Here is an 8557-nt window from a genome sequence, read left to right as displayed (position 1 = left end):
GACTGTTCGCTTAATTATCAGTGACCCTCTATGCAAAGATGGCAATACCCGATTCACAACGGTACTCTTGACACCGTTTTTTGATCAATTATGTGGAAGATATTGATTTTTTAAAAGTGTTTAATTTTAATGCAATAGAAATGCGCCCGTTACTAAGGAAACACACATGAAATCCGTTTTCAAACGTATAAATTTTGGTTCTTCTAGACCAGACAAAGCCTTTAAGTGTACCGTTGTGAATCAGACATTTGACATCTTTGCATGGAGAGTCCCTTGAGATTAGGCTTACAGCATTCAATAAATTGAACTACTGATCAACAAGATTTCAATATTAGCCTCAACTGAGAAAAATCTGAGTTTTTATCAATTTTTTTTCTCAGCTTGTTTCCAATATCTGTATATTACTTTATAAACAGATGTACACGATACAAACATTTGGTCCGGATATTTAACAAATATATATTGCACACATTTTATTAACTTAATCCAAAACAAGAAGAAAAAAACCGCATTTTAAATTAATTGTCACCAACCACCCACCCCCAGACCCCCGGGCATACATTCTGCTAACGATGAATATTTTATTTTAAGAAACAAATATTTTTAAAGATAATCTTAAACTTGTTCAGGTTTCATGATGCCGGGTCTGTCAGGAGATTTATGTACTGCATGAAGTTGACATGTGAAGGAAATCAGGAAAATCATGAAGTTCTATTTCGAGAAATCTGTGAGAAAAGAAAAAAATGGAGTGGAGAAACCCAATTAAAATATTGTTTTGTTTTTTTTCATTAATAAATTAGTAAGCCCAACGTTGTACTTTTTTTTTTATAAAATTATTCCTACAGCTTCGTCAGATTTAGAATTTGCTTCTTGCTAGTTGGATAATGTATAAATATTTTAGATATTTGTTTCCCATATTATTTAACTGTGTTTAGTAGATATTTGTTTACCATTTTATTTAACTGTGTCTAGTAGATATTTGTTACCATTTTATTTAACTGTGTCAAGTAGATATTTGTTACCATTTTATTTAACTGTATTTAGTACTCTCCGTGTAGTTATCAAATAAAAAGAAATAAAAACATAGAATATTTCTACTTTAATTCTTTAAACACATAAACAGAGGCATATTGGATATTAAATTTTTATCATGCGTATGAATAGAAATAGTACTTGCTCGTAAAAAATATCAATTTTTCTAAGTAAAATTCTGAATTTTAAGCACAAAAGAATATTTTTGGACAAAAAACTTAAAATGATTTTTTTTCAAAATTCAAGAACTTTAAGTGGTTACCGTATTAAATTTTATTTACCCTTCATTTAAAGAGGGGCGTGCCCGACTCACAGCAGTACTCTTTAAACCTTTGTCTGATCTAAAATTTGGAAGCTATCGTTGTTTTGCTGGTATAGTGTTTGAATTCTGGCCATTTTTGCCAGTCCCTTTTACTTTTAAAGTAAAAAATATGGATATCTTACTCATTTTTTTAATATAACATAGCTTATAGGGGCCCTCTATGAACTAAATATTACGTCCACAGTTCCTTTAGGGACCATGGACAACTATTCACTAATTTTTTATTCATATTCAAAATAACGTCTACAAAAATCCCCCTCGTCTTTATATGTGTATACGTTAACCTTTTCGTCAGTTTTGAGGGGGCTGTACAATTTCACTGTACACATTGCCTATCAGCATTCTATACTCGAAACCTTTCTCCGGGGAGTGTGGGTCAAAACTTCTTTATGTAGAATTGTTAAACTATTTAAATTTTAAACATTATGTGAATAGAAAAACTTTGGGTCCGTCCCAGTATACGACTTTTGGACCCCGCCCCCCCCCCCATCAATTTTTAACATGACCACTTATTTTTATGCAAAATTATTTATTTTATATTAATTTAGGGTTAGATAAGGGGCTGAGCGCCGCAGCTAGGACAGGCTAGGGGGCCGGGCGCTGCGGCCACATGGTCAATTATATCGATGTTTTACATACAAGATCCATGTAAAAAATTGATAGGAGGGGGGAGGGGGGGGGGCAAAAATCGCATACTAGAAAATTACGAAAACTTTCATCTTATTTCTCTAAAAACAAATCAAAAGTTTAACCACCATGGACAATAAAAACTTGTCCGAAATAAGTCTCCAAATGACTTCAAAAATAAGTATGGAAGATCAAAAAAAGGGTCACTATAATAATTAGTTAGGTGTCATAAAAAAATATTTTGTTACACTTTTTGGGAAGAATCAAGAAGTTCATGGAGCAATTCATTAAAATAATTTTAAACCCGTCCCAACACATAAAAATAACAATAAGGCGCAAAACAAAACAAACTAAAATAATAGGTCGGGTGGCATTGATAAAAATAGAAAAAAAGAAAATGATCTCACCCCATAAAGCGAATTATAAAGTAGAATAAGTTCACATGTTTCTTCTGAGCAGTGTACACAGGTCAATTCTAGACACCTCACACCACACACAACAGAGAGAGAGCGAGAGAGAGAGAAAACAGAGGTTTAACGGCTTTTTACTACATTCGGAATCAATGAAACCAGCCTTTTCTGTTGTTCACATGATAAGCAGTAACTTTATATTTCACAAGCACACATAGGATCCCCCTCCACTGCACAAAAATATGGTTTAATTCGAATTTAGATTAACTATGTATGTGTGGCCCCAGGGGCAGCTGTCTACAGTGTACTGAGCCGGCAGGCAGGTCGTATATCTGGAGGCGGCACGGGGCTGGACCGGCCCGGGTCGTAAAATTAGCCTGGCCCAGTCGGCCCCGAAAGAGAGAGAGAGAGTTAGAGAGAGAAACAGTCAGGAAGATATTGAGAAGTTATTGCTGGCCCGGTCCTAGAAAATAACCCGGTTCGCCTTAGAAATTGACCCGTCCCGCCTCATGATCTGGCCCGGGCGGGCAGGGGAGATATTGATGCTATTATGAGTGCCGGGCTGTAATCAGCGCCACCAGTGCTCAGAATTAAGAGGTTTAAACAATAAGAGATAAAAATTGAATAAATAATATATTCATTCAAAGAAAATAAAAACAATATTTTTGACTTCAGAATTAAGACGAATAAGACAAAGCTACACCGCTGACAACTGTCGACTCCTATGTATTGATTTTATTCCAAATCATGGATCCATGACTATTTAGAATAAATTTAACATATTATGTTGATCTGCGCGATTATCACAAAATTTTACAAAATTACAGTTTTGTAACCTAGTTTTTCGAAAAAAATTTTGTTTGGGGTATTGGCTAATATCTTTGTCAACATGGCTGCCAAAAAGTAATAAAAAATGTTCCCCGTACAGGAGGTTAAAATCCGGAAAAAATTGTCGACAAACATTTTTCTTGTCTACTCAAAAACTATCAAATATCTCGGTATAAAATAGCATATAAACATACATTTCTGGAAATGAACATTAATTGACCCCTTTTGGATGCAGGGGCACAACCCCCCATGAATTCTCATCCCCATTAACTCTACTATACTGATCATATTTCATAATTGTGAATCATATTCCATGATGTGCAGGTTCAAAATTAGACATTTAAATTTAGTTAATGTACTCCTTTCAAATAAGCAAAAGGTCAAAGGAATTGAGTTTAAGCCACAAATTCAAATGTTTTTGTAACCCGATGGTGTAAACCTGTAATATTTCAAGCTACTTAACTATTTGATCAAACAGAATTCATAGTTGGAAATATCTAAGATCTACGACATCGGGTCACAAAGATATAGGGATTAGAAAATCAGAGTTTGTGGCAAAAACTCAATTCCTGTATGCGAAATAACGGTACGACTTTGTAAGCTCGTAACTTTGCTGATTTTGATTTAACTCCCAAATTTGAGAAAACTAAATTTATTTGGTTACAAGTTAGAATTTCAAAACTTTTTTGTTCTGAAAACAGCTCTACACAGAAAAAAATAATTTTAAATCTACATATATTGGTGGAATTCCCTTTAATTCGATGTTTAACGAAGTGAAACAATATCAAATAATTAATTGCACATCCTTTCTCCAGCATGTTTAGATACCAACACATTTTATAACCATGTTTTCAAAGATAAGTTGCCCTAAAGAATTACTCGAGATTATAACAAAACCAAAACTTTAGGCTTTCAATTAGATGGTCGTTCATTTGTTGAAAACAATTCTTAAGAAAGATGATCTGTCACATTACTATTTAAAAATGAGGTCAAATCTCAAGAAAACAAATTATTGAAGTCAATCTTTTTAAAATTGAATAAAATAAAATTTTTAAATAAAAATTTAAAAGTTGTAACAAAATGGTCAACAGCACAAGAGAACTAAACTAATAGCAAAATGTAAAAATCCAGTGTAAACAAAAATGTTAATCGTTTCCTGANAGACAATTAACTTAATATTTTCAGACCAATAACTTATCACTTTAATGATAAATAAACAAACACTTTTTAGACAATTAACTTAATATTTTCAGACCAATAACTTATCACTTTAATGATAAATAAACAAACACTTTTTAGACAATTAACTTAATATTTTCAGACCAATAACTTATCACTTTAATGATAAATAAACAAACACTTTTTAGACATATAACTTAACTTTTCATACCAATAACTCACTTTTTTGGCAAATAAATATACACTTGATAGAAAAACCTATATAAATGGTTCAGTTTATGCATGATATTAATTATTAAAAGAATAATGATATCTTTAAACTATTAAAGTAGTTTTATTTAAATTGAAACACATTGTTTTAAGAAAGATATAAAATACTACGTTTAATTTTTGTTTTTGAACAAATACATTTACGTTTGTAAAGTTTTTCAATAAAATGCATAAAAATGTCAAAGGAACTGATTTCTCGCCTCAAAATCTAATTTTAAATCCTTATATCTTTGAAACCCAAGTGTATAGACCATGAACTAAACTATGAATGTCTGCTATGAGTTTATTCTATGAAGACCGGTCAAAGGCTGTAAGGATGTGTTTTAGAGTAGACTGTCTGCGTCTGTATACTTTAAAATTTTCTCAGTATTACTATTCGCCCTGTATTATATATTCTTTCTGCTTTGTTTGCTTTTAGAATTTCAGTGCCAATGTTAATTTTATTTTTTCATGCATGATTTTATTTAATCTTTTGCTATTTATCTTTGTATGAACCAGGTCGCATGACCTTTAAGCTCTCGACCGAATTGTAAAAATAAATTTTATAAAGAAACTGAGTTTTTATCAAAACTCTGATATTCTAATCTTTTTATGTTTGCAACATAGTGAAGAAGACTTTTCACATTTCAAACTAAGAATATTGTTAAATTAGACAATTTAAGTTTGAAATATCTCAGGTTTACTCCATCAGGTTGGAAAGATAAAGGAATTAGAAAATTAAAGTTTTGTGGCAAAAACGTCAAAATACATCATTATCATCATGACAGAGTATAACAGTATGCAATCAAAACATGAACATAAAACCCCGATTAAAAATTCAAAAAATATGATGATAAAGTGATACATATCAAAATGTTTACTTTGATTTTATAGAATAAAGTTTAGATAAAATTTAATCTTCAAAGAAAAAATTTAATTTAAATTTGAATTTAAGACAAAAAGTTCAATTGTATTCTATTTAATATTGTTAGAATTAAAAAATATTAATTTTGCGCTGTAAATATTTTCCCCACATTTCCACACATTTAAACAAGGCTTATAGACTCTATCCCAATGATTTTGTTCAAGGGGAACCATTACAGAATGACATGTATATACAAATACACTACTCCGAAGTAAACTTTTTCAATGTATATTTGCTTTGATATCCTGGGCTAAGGAACACTGGCCTAGTGTCTACTTAGTATTTAGGAATTTTTGGGATTTTGGAAAATGCCATTGTGAAAGTTCACGCCTTAAAAAGCAAAATTAGAACAGCTTCTTTCAAAGAAAAAAAACCGGTTTATCACATTTTTAGTGCAAAATTTTCCAAAGATTGAAGTTTTATTTGTGATTGCTCCTTTTTCTAATTTTAATAAAGCAAGTTCACTTTTCTCATAAGAATACGTCAAAATTTTAGGAGTTTTGTATTTTGGTATGTGTCACGGAAATTAAAGGAGTATTACATAATAAAATTGGAAAAAATACCTAAAATTAGAATAAAAGTTTTTGTTTTGTTTTGTATAATAGGTTATAGATTAAAATATTAAACATTTCATCATTTTCTTGATGATAGTCATTAACTGCCTTGGTCATTAACTATAAAGGATGAAAGGATCGATAAAACAATTTTTCTTGGGATAAATAAATAATTCAAATTTCCTAGCAGACCTTACACAATATAACAATTATTTATAAAAAAATACCTATGACCATTTTGTGAATCATTTTACAGACTAAAAACTAAATTAGATGCTAATAAGTTTAAAATATAAATGATCTTTTCCATTGTAATTAATAATTTTAAAAAGAAAGAAATGAGAAACCAATAAAATAAAATAAATTTGAAATCTAAATGTGTTAATGTACAAATACAATTACAACAAAACAAGATATTGACTGAAAAAGAAAGAAAAATATCATTCTTCGACTAATCACACCGATTAAATTTTTTATTTATGCTAGAGCTTTTTTTAGCCAATTAAAACAAAAATTATAAAACATTTCATAGATTATTGTAAAATTAATGTATTTGAGATTGACTCCAAAAGTTCTATCTGAACTGAAAACTTTAGAATGGGATATCTTTAATCACGATCAGATAATTAATTTGGAGATTAAGAAAAAGAGTGGATCAAGCATTAATCCTGATATCCACCATTCAAAAGTTCTCAGCGCTGCACTCTTGAAAATAAATAATTAAAGTAATAAAATGAATCGTATGTTTACATGCAGTACATAATAATAATAAATTAACTAAGACCTTTTGGATATCCTTTGATCGGATGCTAGATGATTCGATCTACTGAATAATCCAAAGATGATTTCAAGGATGTACATAGCTAGGAAGGCTGAAGCGAGTAGTTCCCCCAGAAAAATTTCTGCATCGGAGCATTTTTCGAAATGTTTCCGTTAAAACCAATAAAATGGAGGAATCAAAAACATTACCATGAGATTTAAAGTTGCTGCAATGGATGTCGAGATCAAGATTAGCGTATAAGGAGAGCAAATTATTCTGAGTAAATAACAGAAAATAGCTTAAAATAAAAAGTAAAATATTTTTTTTAACTTTCAATATTTTTCTAATGAAATCTGCCAAAAATGTTTTGCAGAATTCATAAATATAAACATTATTTGGTTAGCAGCCAAAGAATCAGTTTTGTCAATTACCATTGTGTCAACTGGCCCAAATATGTACACCATGGAAACTTTTTAAATTTTTAGTAATTTTGATTTGACATTATTAAAATAAATTATGTTTGCAAAATATTCATTTTTTTGTTTCCATATATAGCAGCACGAAATTATATGCAATAAGAATTAAAGATACTGAAACAAAATTAAAACCAATTATTAAATTATTATTGTTATTAATTATAAGAAAAATAAAGTTGCATAATCTGTTGAATTTGTAACATGATATAATGTGAACTCAAGGATTTATGGTAAACTTTACCAGGGTTTTTATTCTTCATAAAACTTTGCAACTAAATTCATCAACACGAGGTTTTGCAACGGCAAGGTTAATATTATTAGTTTTTTTTAATTACATGAAAATTATATACAACCCGTTTTATAAGCAGGGGTTGACAAAGTACTCTTCTCTTTAAATATACTTAATTTATATAACGATGTGCAGTAAACATACAATTTTAATATATTATAAGAGACAAGGTAAGGTAAGGCCAATAGGTAATTTTTACTCTAGAGAATGCCAAATCAGTTTTGGTGGGTGTAAGAATTTATAACGGTCGATCGTAAACAGACGCAACCGTAACTGGACTGGACTTGATCCGAAAAATGAATTAAAACCCAATCGCAATCCAGAGAATGAGATATAGTTACAGTACAGCACGGTTGCACAGATTAAGATAACCGGAACCAAGGGTGTAATGCAAGGAAAGTTAATTACGGTCGTGTATACTCTGCGTACATATTGAAACCAGTTCTCTTTGGGCGGAATTTGTAAACAAGAATAGATGCATCAGTGTTCGTTTAGTATCCGAGGAGGTTAAAAGCATTAAATTTTGATAATTTTGATAATTCACATAATNACAGTACAGCACGGTTGCACAAATTAAGATATCTGGAACAGGGTAAATCCAGAGATATAGTTACAGTACAGCACGGTTGCACAAATTAAGATATCTGGAACAGGGTAAATCCAGGGTTATAGTTACAGTACAGCACGGTTGCACAAATTAAGATATCTGGAACAGGGTAAATCCAGGGTTATAGTTACAGTACAACACGGTTGCACAAATTAAGATAACTGGATCAGGGTAAATCCAGGGATATAGTTACAATACAGCACGGTTGCACAGATTAAGATAACTGGAATGGGTTAAATGCAAAAATTGTTCGTTTAATTAAAAAAGGTCGTTTAAAAACATCTTTCGGAAAATTCGTT

Source organism: Eurytemora carolleeae, unplaced genomic scaffold (assembly GCF_000591075.1).
Source record: "Eurytemora carolleeae unplaced genomic scaffold, Eaff_2.0 scaffold383, whole genome shotgun sequence".
In the NCBI taxonomy this organism is placed as follows: Eukaryota; Metazoa; Arthropoda; class Copepoda; order Calanoida; family Temoridae; genus Eurytemora; species Eurytemora carolleeae.
The sequence above is the reverse complement of the archived record's forward strand: the minus strand, read 5'-3'. Positions refer to the sequence as shown.